The sequence below is a fragment of the Chrysochloris asiatica genome, unplaced genomic scaffold (assembly GCF_000296735.1).
Source record: "Chrysochloris asiatica unplaced genomic scaffold, ChrAsi1.0 scaffold00078, whole genome shotgun sequence".
Lineage (NCBI taxonomy): Eukaryota > Metazoa > Chordata > Mammalia > Afrosoricida > Chrysochloridae > Chrysochloris > Chrysochloris asiatica.
The window spans coordinates 12,904,691-12,919,107 of record NW_006408596.1 but is presented as its reverse complement, the minus strand read 5'-3'; the positions used below and the strand labels follow the sequence as shown (position 1 = coordinate 12,919,107).

At 44.0% G+C, this 14,417-nt stretch overlaps 1 pseudogene; it reads right to left on the bottom strand.

Annotated features, from left to right (window-relative positions):
- Nucleotides 1-13,629: 13,629 nt before the first annotated feature.
- On the bottom strand, nt 13,630-14,113 carry LOC102821949 (annotated as a pseudogene).
- Between the last annotated feature and the right edge of the window lie 304 nt (nt 14,114-14,417).

The window sequence follows — 14,417 nt, the reverse complement described above, 5'->3', positions numbered from 1 at the left end:
CAATAATTGTGAGAATGGCCCAGGACTGGACAGTGTTTTATTCTGTTGGGGTCATTATGACAGTGTTTCATTCCACTGTACACACACAGGGTCATCATGATGGTGTTTCATTCCGTTGTACAAACCCAGGGTCATTATGAATCAGAATAGCCACAATAGTCTCCCTCTAAGAAAAGGTGATTCTTACAGATTCCCAGGTGATTCTTATGTATACATGAGGATCTAGTTCCAATGCAGATTCAGTATATCTGGTGTGGAAATGCAAACCCTCAGCAGAGATTGAACCAGAAAGCATCTGTTTGAAGCTCTGATCTGAACCCAGGACTAGGAAGCCCATGTGCTCTAAGGGCTCCATCACTCCCCTGCTGCTGGCCCCTTGGATTGTCAGGTCCTGCTGGCGCACACAATGCTTCATTGAAAGTCCATTACTTTGTCAGGATGTGCAAGTGTTTTTGTTGGGCTAGCTCCTAGTGGTGGAACTGCCGGGTCAGAAGGTTCATGCTACATACTGCCAGATTTCACAGGACTAATTTTAACCATGCTGGTTGGCAAGGTTCTCCCCTCAGTCTCATCAGTGACCCCATCCTCAGCTTCCTCCTCCGTGGAAGGAGGCAAAGGGAAGCCCTGAATGACTTCGTGTTGTTCTCACACTTCCGGTCTCTCTGCAGCTGGCTGAAGCTTTCTGCGGATGCTTTTGACCCAGATGGGGCTCAGGTAGACTTGGCAATTCCTAAAGAGGCTTTAGAGTAGGACAACTTAAGTTCAAATCCTTTTTGTGCCTCTTGCTGGCTACGTGACCCTGGGCCACTCACTCGACCTCTCTGCCAGAAAAAGGGGTGGGGTGGGGGCATCTGCAGAATTGTTGAGAGGCTTGGGAGGCACGGGTATTCGGCCCTGAATGCGAGGCCTGATGCCCAGGCTATGACTATCCTTGGTTCACTCATTTGTTTGAGGACAATGCTGTTTTCCCTCAAGGCCCTGCCCCTTCCTTTGATAATGGACTAAGTAAGAATTCAGAAGCAGTTGCTACCCTTCTGGCCTCAGAGTCCCCTGAAATCCCTTCCAAGTGAAGACCTTCTATTTGAGACCCACAGGTAAGGAGAATTCGGGTTCAGTGGGGTAACAGACGAAGGGGTATTCTCTGTGCCAACTTACCAGGGAACTTGGGGGCTCTTTCCCTGAGAGTTTGAGGACTATGGTGATGACGATGATGATGATAGTGGTGATGACACAGAGAAGGGTGCCGGGGTCCCACTCTCCTGATGCCCTCTGAGAGCCCCTGATGGAACTTGGAACCTACACTAGAAATCCACATCTGATGTTCACTCCTCAGCAGCACTGCTATGTGTGGAGTACCTACTATGTGCTGTGGGCTAGGCAAGGCACTGGGCACCCAGCAAGGGGCAGAACCAACCAAGAGTCTTCCCAGGTGGCAGGGAGAGAGACTGCAAAGAAAGGGTTCTGTTCTGTTTTCTTCTAAGCACAACAGGACCAATGGTGATGGCTGCTGTCAAGAAAATGCATGGCATGTGATGCCTGGGACTAACAAGGGAGAGAGGTAGAAAGCTCGTGGGAGGCCCACGGGAGTGAAGGAGGCCCTTAGGAAGCTGTGTGGCATTCACTGGGCTGCATCCACACTTTTCTGAGCCTGTTCCCCGACACTGAAGGTGATGAGTTGAGGGGTGTATGAAATGAGATCCCCCATATAAAGGCACAGAGGGGCTAGTTCCGCTGGATTGACTGACCTCAGCCCCCATAACCCTCAAACATTCCCATCTGTATATGACTGGACAAAAATTACAGAGATTGTCTGTGCCCTCAGTGGATGCCTGTGAAATGTAGAAACTTCCTAAGAGTCCTTCCCAGGGTAAAGTTTGACTTTGGAACAGGACCCTTCCTGCCTCTTCCCTTCTTCCTATAGCATTCTGTCCTGGGAAGGCAATGAAACGGGCTTCTTTACAGCTGCTATTGGCACTCTAGAGTTTACTGTTGATAGTACGGGCGCTGTAGGAAAAGTACTGAATGTAAGTTCGGTTTGAATCACAAGGTCAGCAGTTCAAAGTCACCAGTCACCCCTCAGAAACCCTATCTTGAGATCTAACTGACCTTGCAGTCCAGTGCTTATCCCACAGCACCACGCCACATCTCCAGCCCTCAGACTCATCTCCCCCGGAGCTGCAGCACAGATGGAGCCATGACGAACCCTGGCCCCACATGGGAGGGACCTGCGCCGGGCACAGCAGATGAGGGGGGCTGTCCTTTCCGCTTACCTCGATGACTTGGCAGTGAGACCTTCGCCACAGTCCCCTTCAGAAAAGAGGATCCAGAAAAGTGAGAGAAAGGAAGAGGAGGGAGACCTTCTACAGACAGGCAGCTGGCAACAACAATACAGTTGTTGAAGGTGTCACTAGCTGCCTTAGAGCTTGCCCTGGGCTTCTGGCAACCCCATGCACCATAAAATGAAGTGCTTCCTGGTCCTGTACCATCATCCATCCCCACGCACAGCTGTGACCTGTTCCACTGTGATCTTTTGGATTTTTGTTGGCTGATATTCAGAAGCAGATGGCCAGGTCTTTCTTCCTAATCACTCTTAGTCTGGAATTTCCAATGAAACCTATTCTGTTTCATCATAGCAATGCCCATCTCCTGACAGATGCATCTCCTGACAGGTACTCTGGCTGGGACTCAAACCCAAAACTCCCTCATGGAAGGTGAGAATTCTGCCACTACTAATCATTTATTTTGAACACTTTGCCAGCTACTTTGCACACGGTTTCCAAAGCCTCTGCTCACGGTCAATGGGTCCGACCAAGCAGGAGCAGGGAGCCCACCAGCTCTGCCTGTCTGTCTGCAGACACAGAGCTTCTCACCACCACATTCAAATTGCCTTGACTTTTTGGAACTGGTAACCACACCAGCAATAATAAAATATTTCAAAAACGGGTAACACACAGCACTTTTCTTAAGTAATTTTTCTTACTCTAAGCAAGCCATTGTTCCAAATAGTTTATACACATTCAATTTGCTATCATTATACCATTTTGCAGATGAGGAAACAGGCATAATGAGGCTAAGGTCACTTAGCCAGATAATAGCGAAATAGTGACAGGGCCGAGAGAGAGACAATCAAACTGCCCAGTTTGTTTGAGACCATCTCAGTCTTAGCACTGAAAATCCCAAGTCCCATAAAATCTTAGCTAGGAGGAGACCACCATCAGCGCAACAGCATCAAAGAGCATGCCAACTCTGGACCCCATTCAGGAAAGCTGTATGGAACGACTGTTTGGACTTTGAGTTATGAAGTCAGGAAAGACCCAGGTTCAAGTACTGGTTTTGCTTTCTATGAGCCACAGAGTCTCTAAGGCTTCATCTTATTTTCCTCATCTGTTAGAGAGGAAGAGTAGAATCGAACTTGCTTTTTTGTTTCAGAGGCTCAGCAAAATGATAACTGCCAAATCCAGGGCTTGACCCAAGGGGGGGGAGGGTGTCAGGGTCATGCCCCCCCGCACATTGTAAGATGAGAGGAGGCCACTACAGAGGGAGCAGAGCAGGAAAACGTCATCTGGGTATCTGCTGAAGTGGGAGAGGTGACACAGTGTCACCCTTGGGTCACTCCAACTGATAGCATCTCCCGGCCCAGGCGCCCAGATATCCTGGCGGGACCCGCAGTGGGCATGTGTGTCGCCTACTCAATCCTGTCTCTGCAGCTTCCAAAGCCCAAGGAAAACTCCTCGGCTTCCTCCCACCTTCCTCTGCTATTTGTGGCCCTTGTCCTGCTTACAAGGATGAGGAGGGGATGCAGCGCTTTTCCATGACACATTCTATTCCCAAACAATGGGACTCAAGATGGTCAGCCCATCAAGCCTCCTGATTAGATTCTCTCAACATTTCTCCCAGTGTCTCAGGGGCTGTCCAACGGAGACAGTTCCACTAACAATGAGCCCAGCATGCACAGTGCGTTCCTCCACCTGGCGTGTTATTTCTGATGACATCACTCAGTCATTCAACACATGTCTCTGTGCTCAGGAGCCCAACAGCTACCCAGGCGAGTCCATCCTCCTCTCTGTACCTCTGTACCTCTAAAAATGGGTCAATTCCAGCACTCAACACAGGTGACACAAAACCTTCAGAACAATATCTGACATATAAAAAGTGCCCAGTAGATGATACACATCACTGTTACTCTAGCATGCATCTATCAGTTGGGTTGCTATACCATGGTGCCTAGTGTGTTGCTGTGATGCTTCAAATTATGCCACCAGCATTTTAAATACCAGGTATACAGGTCTCAGCAGAACATCCACACTAAGAAAGAGTAGGAACATAGGTCTGGTGATTTACTTCCCAAAATCACTCAATGAAAACTCTAATGAATCACAATAGAACATTTTCTGATACAGTACTGGTGTGGTGCTGTAGGATAAGCACTGGAATGCAAGTTCGGTTTGAACTGCAAGGTTGGCAACTCAAACTCACCAGCTGCTCCTCAGAAACCCTTCACAGCGTTGCTGAGTTGGGACCAACTCACCAACAACTCCCGTATAGTGTAGTGAGTTATGAGTGGGGCTGCTAACTGCAAGGTCAGCAGTTCGAATCCATCAGCCACTTCACAGGAGACAGATAAGGCTTTTTGCTTCCCTAATGATGTACTGCCTTGGAAAACAATCCACCACCACCTAATTGGGAGGCAAAGAACTCTGGTGTTGCTGTGGACTGCTAACTGCAAAATCGGCACTTCAAACCCACGAGTCACTATTCTAAACAAAGATTTATAATCTTGGGATACCCTAATGAACAGTTCTGCTCACTCTTATATAGGGTCACTCCTGCTGTGGCGCTGTAGGATCAGCACTGCACTGTGAACCACAAGGTCGGAGGTTCAAACCCACCAGCTGCTCCTCAGAAACCCTATACAGGATTGCTATGAGTTGGAACCAACTCCATGACACTTGACAGCAACAATGACATGAGTCAGAATCGACTTGATGACAGCGGGCTTTTTTGTTTGTTTGTTTTTTAGGTTGAAAGATGCTCAAAAGACACAATGAACTAGAGCCTACCAACAATTGTTCAGCTGGTGTATGTTCTATTGTTCATGAGGGCGCCAGGAGTCAGAGCCTCCTCAACAGCAGCTGACAAGCTGCGGCTGGTCCTGTAGATGTGTAAGTTTTCCAGCAACGGTATTTCCATCTCTTTTCCCTGTGTCAGCAAAGACTCCCTTCTATGATGAAGGGTGGAAAAAGGAGTAAGAATAATAATGAAAAACAGAAACGAAGGAAAAACGAGATCCCATTGTGCTACCTGGCATCTGAGGTGAGAATCAGATTCTGACACCTGTGCAGGTTGCTGCTCTAAGACTCAGTTTCCTCACCTAGAAAATGGGCTCATGACAGTCTCCCTCAGCGGGGCACCAAAGGGCTAAATGAGATGACCCTGTACCTGGAGGTGGTGATGGTGGCTGTGTGCTGTCGAGCTGCTTCCAATGCATAGTGGCCCTGTCTAGAGTTTCCAAGGTTGTAACCCTTTACAGTACCAGAAAGCCTCATCTTTCTTCCATAGAAAGACTGGTGGATTCGAACCACTGACCTTGCATCCCAATGTATAACCCATTATGCCACCAGAGCTCCTTTTTCCATTATATTAATAAGGGCAAGCATATCTGGTCTCACTGTTAAAACTAGACAATCCCTGGAACCTGGTCAAAACTGTTTTCTCTCCAGGCTCAACATGTAAGTTGGTTCTTCTATTCATGATGGCACAAATGCTTTCCTTGTGACTCGTTCATAGTTTTTCATTTTCTCCGTCACTTCCTCTCCAGAGCTACATTTCGTACCCCAGACCCTTCCTGGCCAAGGCTTGTCTACGCACATCTGCTCAGTTCAGTGCTCGTCCATGAAAGCACAAACGTTCACCAAGCACAAAGCTGCATGAGACACCTGGGAGTGGCTGTTAGCTTTGTTGTGTTACTTTGTAACTTTTCTTTTATTACAATCACCAAAACAGATATAATGAGAACAGGTTTGAACTTATGAAGGAAGTCAGGAGTTATCCTGATAGATAAGCACTCAAACTCAGGCTTACGTGTAAGAAATTAACTTAGCAAATCCTTTTAGGAACTTTAGTAAAGAGGGTTCTGGCGCCTGCCATAGGATAAGCACTGGGTTTGAACTGCAAGGTTGTCGTTCAAATTCACCAGCTGCTCCTTGGAAACTCTACACAGGATCACTGTGAGTTAGAACTGACTCGATGGCACTTAACAACAACAACAGCAAGAAGCTCCAGCTCAGATTCAAAACCTGACAATTCTAAACTAGCAAAGTGTTTTCATCATAACTTGACACAGGTCTGGTCGGAGGGCCAGGGAACTTGAGGATCTCTTCCCCCTCAAATTCTACTTCTTCCTGCCACAACTCAGAATAAACTACTTCCCTGGAGTCTAACTGCAAGGTCAGTTTAAACCTCAAGGTCAGTGGTTCAAACTCACCAGCCACTCCTCGGAAACCCTATACAGGGTAAAAGAGCTCTGGTAGCGTAGTGGTTACGAATCGGGCTGCGAACATTAAGGTCAGCGGTTTGAAACTATCAGCTGCTCTGTGGGAGAAAGATGAGGCTTTCGACTCCCGTAGGGATTTACACCCTCGAAAACCCTGTACAGGGTCGCTACGGGTCGGAACCGACTCGACGGCACTCAACAACAACAACAACGGCACGTAACAACAACAACATGGAGTTCTGGTGCGACGCTGTAGGATCAGTGCTGGACTGCTAACCACAAGGTTGGTGGTTCAAACCCATCACAGCTCCTTGCAAACCCTATGAGTCAGAACTGAATCAATGGCACTTACCAAAACAGCATATAACTAATAAATGGCATATCATATATTCCCCTGGATCATGCCCATGTATTGAACATGAATTGTGAGAATACTGAATGCACATTTAATGTATTATAATATTCATAGCAAATTAATGGGGGTTGCAGAAAGGGAGGGGTGTGTCTCAGTTTCAAACCCTATATAACATGTGTGTTATTTGCATACAAATATTTATGTTCAAGTTTCTGAAAGGATGGATTCAAATTCACTACTCGTTGAGGCAGAAATTGGTACAGCTTTCTGGGACAGTAATTTAGCCAAGTAATTATCATGAGCCTCAATCCAGTAATTTTGCATAGAAAAAAAACTTTTTTTAGCCAAAGAAAATCATCTGAAATGGGGTAAAATTTACCACACAAAGATGCTTGTTGTAGTATTAAATTTCAGAGTTCAGAATTTAAAGCAATTTAATTGCTAACATCGGAGACTTGCTAAGTCAATATTCTGGTTTATTTACTGCTATGCAACCAAACCCCAAAACTTTGTGCTTATAACCCACGCTCCTCTGTTTGGTGACTTCATTTTCCACGTGGGCACATTTGAGGGGTACAATGACAACTCCTTTCTGCTCCACAGTGTCTTAGTCCTCAGTTGGGATGACTCAGAAAGTTCGATGGGAAGCTGTGGTCTCTGGAGATGGTCTTTCCAATCTGGTAGCCACAGGGTAGTCTGGTCCTTGAAGTGGTGGCTCAGGACTTCACCAGTGAGTGTTGCAAGGACGGGAAGTAGAACCTACTAGTTCAGTAAGCCTTGGGCCAGGGAACAGGCACAGCAATACTTCTACCCTCTTCCATTGACCAAAGTCACAAAACCTACAGAGTCAAGGGATGGTGCCATAAGGCCCACTTCTCCATGGGAAAAGAATCTAACAATCTATGGTCTTGTGGAATCTGCTACAGCCAGTTTAGCCATATTGACGCAAAACTATTACGTCATAAGGCCATAGATTCAGATTCTTTGGTCATTGGAGTCCTGATGTGGTGCTGTGGGTTAATGCGCCAGACTGCAGAACCATTTCAACTGCAAGGTTGGTGGTTCAAGCTCACCAGCAGCAACTCAGAAACCCTATACAAGGTCACTATTTGTCAGAACCGACTTGATGGCACTTAACAACATTATATAATTGGAGTCCTAGTGTGGCACTGTGGGTTAATGCGCCAGACTGCAGAACCATTTCAACTGCAAGATCAGAGGTTCAAGCTCACCAACCACTCCTCAGAAACACTATACAGAGTAGCTATGGGTCGGAACCAACTTGACAGCCCTTAACAATAACATAACGTCATTATTTAAAATTATGTTAACAAAGAGATTTTTAAAGACTTGGTGGAATATTTGTGGTAGACTCAAGTTAAAAGAAAACAAAACAAAACTAAGACAAAATAATTATATAGACATCCTGATCAGAATGCTAAAACAGTATTACTAGGAAAAGGAGTTGTTTTATTTACTTCTTCACATTTTCTGTATTTGCTAAAATACAAACAGTTCATGTCCAGCATATACACATGCTGTGTTTGACTCCCTCTGATTTTAAGCCTAAGAAACTTGACGTTCACATGAGCTTTTCCAGCTTCTATAAAGAAGTCTTCATCATCCATCTATCAGTTTGTCCTCCTGTGGTTGTTTGCATGTTGCTGTGATGCTGAAAGCTATGCACCTGGTATTTAAAAAAACAGCACTGTCCCCCGTGGTGAGCAGGTTTCAAAAGAACTTTCCAGACTAAGACAGACAGGAAGAAAGGCCTGGAGAACTACTTCTGAAACGTGTTGCTGTTGTTAGGTGTTGTTGTGTTGGTTCTAACTCACAGCAGCCCTATCTACAACAGAATGAAGCACTGCCCGATCCTTCGCCATCCTTGGGTTATGCTTGAGCCCACTGCTGATGCAAATCCGTTTTATTGGGGGTCTTCCTCTTTTGTGTTGACCCTCTACTTTACCAAGTAGGATATCCTTCTCCAGGGACTGTTCCCTCCTGATAATATGTCCAAAGTATGAGAGACAAAGTCTCTCCATCCTGGATTCTAAAGAGCATTCTGGCTGTAGTTCTTCCAACATGTATTTGTTCATTCTTCTAGCAGTCCATGGTACTTTCAGTATTCTTCTCCAACACCATAACTCAAATGCATCAATTCTTCTACAGTCTTCCCTAACTGTCACATGCATATGAGGCAACTGAAAATATCATGGCTTGGGTCAGTGGCACTGTTAGTCCTCAAACTGACATTTTTGCTCTTCAACACTTTAAAGAAGTCTTGTGCAGCAGATTTGCATCAAAAGTAACATTTGATTTCTTGACTGCTGCTTCCATGCATGCTGATAGTGGATCCAAGCAAAATGAAATCTTTGACAACTTCAGTCTTTCCTCCATTTATCCTGATGTTATTTATTGCCAATGAAAACTCTATGACTCATAATAGAACATGGTCTGATAGAGTGCTGGAAGACTCTATCAGCCCCTAGGTTGGATGGCACTACAAACAGACCCTGGCCACAGTCACGAGACCAAGCACACTACTGATAGCAAAGATGAGCAGGACTACGCAGAGTTCTGTTCTGTTGTACGTGGGCTGACCATGAGTTGGTGTTGACCCAACAGCAACTGACCACACAGTGAACAATCCTGGTCACCCACAGCTTTGGTTTGGTACTGATGGTCCCTGGAGAGAGGTGTGGTGGTGGTGGTGGTGGTGGTGGTTATGTGCCGTGGAGTCAGTTCCGAATCATAGCGACCCCGCATAGGGTTTCCGAGGCTGTAACTCTTTACGGGAGCAGAAAGCCTCATCTTTCTCCCACGGAACAGCTGGTGGTTTCCAACTCCTGACCTTGAGGTGTAGACACCTCATTTTCCATGGCCCCAGCTGGCCTGCCTCCTGCATTTATGACACCTGTCTGCCCCCTATGGTCATTTGGGTTGACAATCCTAGAGTCCGTATTAAGAAATGAAAATAAACAATAATAGCTTCAAAAAACATACTGAGGGGATTTGTCTGTGGAGAAAGCAACGGCACCATAATGCAAAATGCTCATGATTTCTCTACACGGGCTACGCTGGTTCTGGTTCCAAGATGCCTGTCCCCCTCACTGCCCCAACGCATGTTTCCAAGGGTGCCTTTTTTGTCACAAGCAAAAGGGTCGGTAAACATTGTGGTTTTTCTTGGCAGCCAAGTCCAGGGAAGCAAGTAGATAGAAAATACCCTGCACCGTAGTAACATATTTTGATGCTGGAAGCTAGGCTACCAGCAATTCAAAGACCAGCAGATATAGGCATGGTGGACAGGTTTTAGCAGAGCTTCCAGACTAAGACATACTAGGAAAAAAGGCCTGGAGAGGTAACCTTAAAAGTTAGCCACTAGAAGCCCTATGGATCCTAACAGAATGTTGTCTAGTACAGTGCTGGAAGATGAGTCTGGTCAGTTGGAAGGCGCTCAGTGACGTCAATAACGCACTACAGTAGATCAACGGTTGTGAGAAGGGTGTATGACCAGGCAACGTCACCATCTGTTACACATGGGGCACACGAGTCTGAGCCGATCATCACAATGACAACAGAAAAGGCTGAACAGTGCAGGAAAGAAAGGCTTAAGGTGGAAGGATAGAGTTGCCACCGTCTACATACAAATATGCGTGTTGGGTTTGGGAAGACGGAAAAACAGAAAGAAGCCAGTAGTAAACGGAAGTAGCGCGAAATGGCCATTTCATGCTTTCTGACAAGCGGAGCAGAGGGAAGCTCGCCCTCGCCACCCTAACCACTTCCACCATTGCTCAAGTGCTAGCAGACGTGTCCCATGGGCATGGGAAGTAAACTGGCATCCTCGTTTGCCACTTGCATCCCATGACTACCAATGCTGGCAATTTGTACCACATTTGCTAATTAATCACGTGGGCTGCCCGTCACTGAAAGCTTTAAACGGATTTGAAATTGCCTCACTTTTTTTTTTTTCTTTTCTGTTTTGAAAAGTATTTACTTAGTTTGAATAAATTAATTGGAAATAAAATTTTGCTACAATATATAGCCTGAATAGAAATGATTAGAACAAATACAACACAGGACTGTATTTCCTTGCATTAATCACAAGGCATGTGACAATCTAGAAAATTGCAAAATCAATTATATTTCTTTGAAAAGGGGGTAACAGCAGTTACTGATCCATAACAACAATAAACTTATAATACAAGTTTCCTGACATGCATTTCCTGGTGAACCCAAATGATCTTTTTTAAACAAGGAAATTTTTGACAGCTGAAGAAAAATAAAATAGTTCATGGCTTCTAAGACAAAAATTTTTTAAAAAATCAAGTGAAAATTCGCAACAGCATACTGGGATAAATTAAAGCCAAACTACCATATATGACCCAACGGAATGCGGAAATCATCGGACAATCTCTTTGATTTCCCATGCGAGTAAAGTTTTACTAAAGGTAATACAGAAATGGCTGCAAGTATACATTGACTGAGAACTTCCAGAGGTTCAAGCTGGATTCAGAAGAGGCCGTGGAAAGATCTTGGCTGAAAGCAGAGAATATCAAAAAGATGTTTACTTGTGCTTTATTGACTACGTAAAGACTTTCAATTGTGTGGATCATGACAAGCTATGGACAACATTGCGAAGTATGAGTATTCCAGAACACTTAATTGTGCTCATGAGGTAGCTGTATCTGGACCAAGAGGCAGTTGTTCAAACAAAACATGGGAACACTGAATGGTTTTAAATTTAAAAAGGTGTGTGACAAGGTTGTATTCTTTTACCTTTTTCTTATTCAACCTGTATGCTGAGCAAATAATCCGAGAAGCTGGGTTTTGTGAAGAAAAACCTGGCATCAGGATTGGAGGAAGACTCTTTAACAACCTGCGATATGCAGATGATACAACCTTGCTTGCTGAAAGTAAAGATGACTTAAAACATTTACTGATGAAGATCAAAGAGCACAGCCTTTGGTATGGATTGTATCTCAATGTAAAGAAAACAAAAATCCTCACCACTGGACCAATCAACAACATTCTTATCAATGGAGAAAAGATTGAAATTGCCAAGGACTTCATTTGCTCCTTGGAGGCCAAGATGGCCAAATTTCATCTCTCATACTTCGGACATATTGTCAGGAGGGACTAGTCGCTGAAGAAGGGTATCATGTTTGGTAAGGTGGAGGGTCAGAGAAAGAGAGGAAGACCCCCAAACGAGATGGATTAGTCAAGTGGCAGAATTGATGGACTCAAGTGTGGCAACAGTAGTGAGGTTGGCCCAGGACCGGGCAGTGTTTCATTCTGCTGTGCATAAGGTCGCTTTGAGTTGGTACCAACTCGATGGCACCTAACAACCACATACATAAATTTGCTACTGTCAAAGAAGTATTCTACAACTATTTGAACTAAAGGAAAACAAATCAAAAGATTAAAAAATGAACTTTCTGTTTTAAAAGTTCACTAAGTTCTACAAGTATCACAAAAGGGTTTGATACAGTGCAATTGCCGATAGTTTCCTTGTGGTACATTACAAAAATGTGTGGCGATGGGGGAAAAGACTTTCTTGCTTCTGTAAGTAGAGGGATTACTGGAATCAGAGACTAAGCAGACCATGCAGTATGTCTCCCCATTCATTCTGCTGTTACGGGACTGGTCTACAAGCCAAACTTCAGTCACACTATAGTAACTCTCCTCAGGATTCACACCCATGTTAAGGCTGCTCTGCTGGATTTACAAAATAGGGCTGTCACTCAACCCTTCCTGTCTCAATGTTCTAATGTCTGGGAGAAGGTCAAACATAGAAAAATTAATTAATTAAGCATTTCATTTTCTAAAAGCAAATCAAGTCACACTCCTTTCAAGTGTTAATTTATGCTTTTTCTCAAGGGAATGATTTTTTTTTTTTCTTTTCTAGAAATAGTGAGCAGATGAACCACAGTTTATATCTAAATAGTAAAGTTATCAAATGTTGCTGATATTAAAAAAAGATTAGTAATCAAGGGAGAAAAATAGATAATCTAGATTAAATTGCATATTCAAAGGAGCATATAAAATGTTTCTTAGCATTAAGTTTTTGTTATAGTACTACACTCAAGAGAAATATCAAGGGGAAAAAAAAATCTTTCCTGATAATTTTTCAACGTGATTAAAAACAAACACATCTTACACCACGGGTAAATAATATGAATTTGGTTTTACGAAGTATTCTAATCTACCAGATTCATGTTTAGATGAATGTTTAGGCGGCAGGGAGAGGCTCTCTGGATCGTCTTCCTAACCTGGTAAATCCTTGATTACATTCGCTAAGATACCATTCACACCGCCATCATGCCACTAGACCAAGAACATTCTATGGTATTTCTATAATAAAGATAAATAGAAAAGAAGTTAATATACATGTTGTTATATTTTACAATGTTTGCAACAAACTAAACTAACATAGTTTGAACCAACAGGACCCTCAGCCATACAAAACAAGTACTGAGCACTGAGAAATGGGTGATTCAAAAAAACTAAAACAAAGGCATCAACTTGAAACTATGTCTTTTTCTCCTCAAAATAGATTTTCAAAACTCAGGATTTAGAATTCTGGTACTTTCAGAAATTCCTCTACTTGAGTTTCCCAGATTTTTGCTCAGAAATTGCTACTATTTGTTATAAACGTTTAGAAAAGCTCTTCATCTTAATGCAAATGATCAGAGCAGAGAAACTGTGATGTGAACAACAGGTTGGAAATCCCAAATCTCTTAGCTTATAAATTTATAATGGAGTCCTGAAGGACAGCTGTCTGTTAGTCTAGAGGTCCTTGGAAAATAAGTCTGATGTAGCCTTGTTCACCAGCTAACTGATGTGCACAAAAGGGACAGGCTGCATGAAAAGTAAGAGTACCACAAGGAAGTGGGATCTGGGACCAGTAGGCAGTTGTCTTTTCTGAACACACATGCCCACACTGGCTAAACACATGGGCTGGAGGGCCAGCGTCCACATAAAATCCAGCTTCACATCTAAGCCAGAGAGGGACATAAGGACCCATGGACCTACATATGGGACATTCACGATCTTTTCTGTCCCATTCTTCTTTGTTTTCCCAGGTATCATAGCCAGAAACACGGCCACAGTTTAGATAGACCCAGGGCTGTTTTTCATCTACAACATTCTTTCCTCTTCATACTAGAAAGTGCTAGTGTGTTGAACCCTACAGGGCACTGAGGCCGGGCTGTACTGATTTCTTGTCTTAAAGCTTCTAAATGCTTCACTGTGGGAGTGTGAGACATTGTCTCACTTTTTAAATCCAACTTTGTCCTGTGCAATATCCTCTGAAAAATTAGACATGTCCGATGTGCTATTTACACACACGCACACAAACGCACACACACACACACACACACACACACACACACAGTGGTGTGGTGGGCTAGAGCCGTTGCTAAATTGTCCAGAATTTTGCTAACCCATGGTTAAATGTAGCTATTATAATTAAAATTAAATTACATACACTTACAATTCAATCTGAGTCCCTGGGTGGTACAAAACTGTTAACACATGCAACCGCTACAAAATGTTGGAGGTTCAAATCCA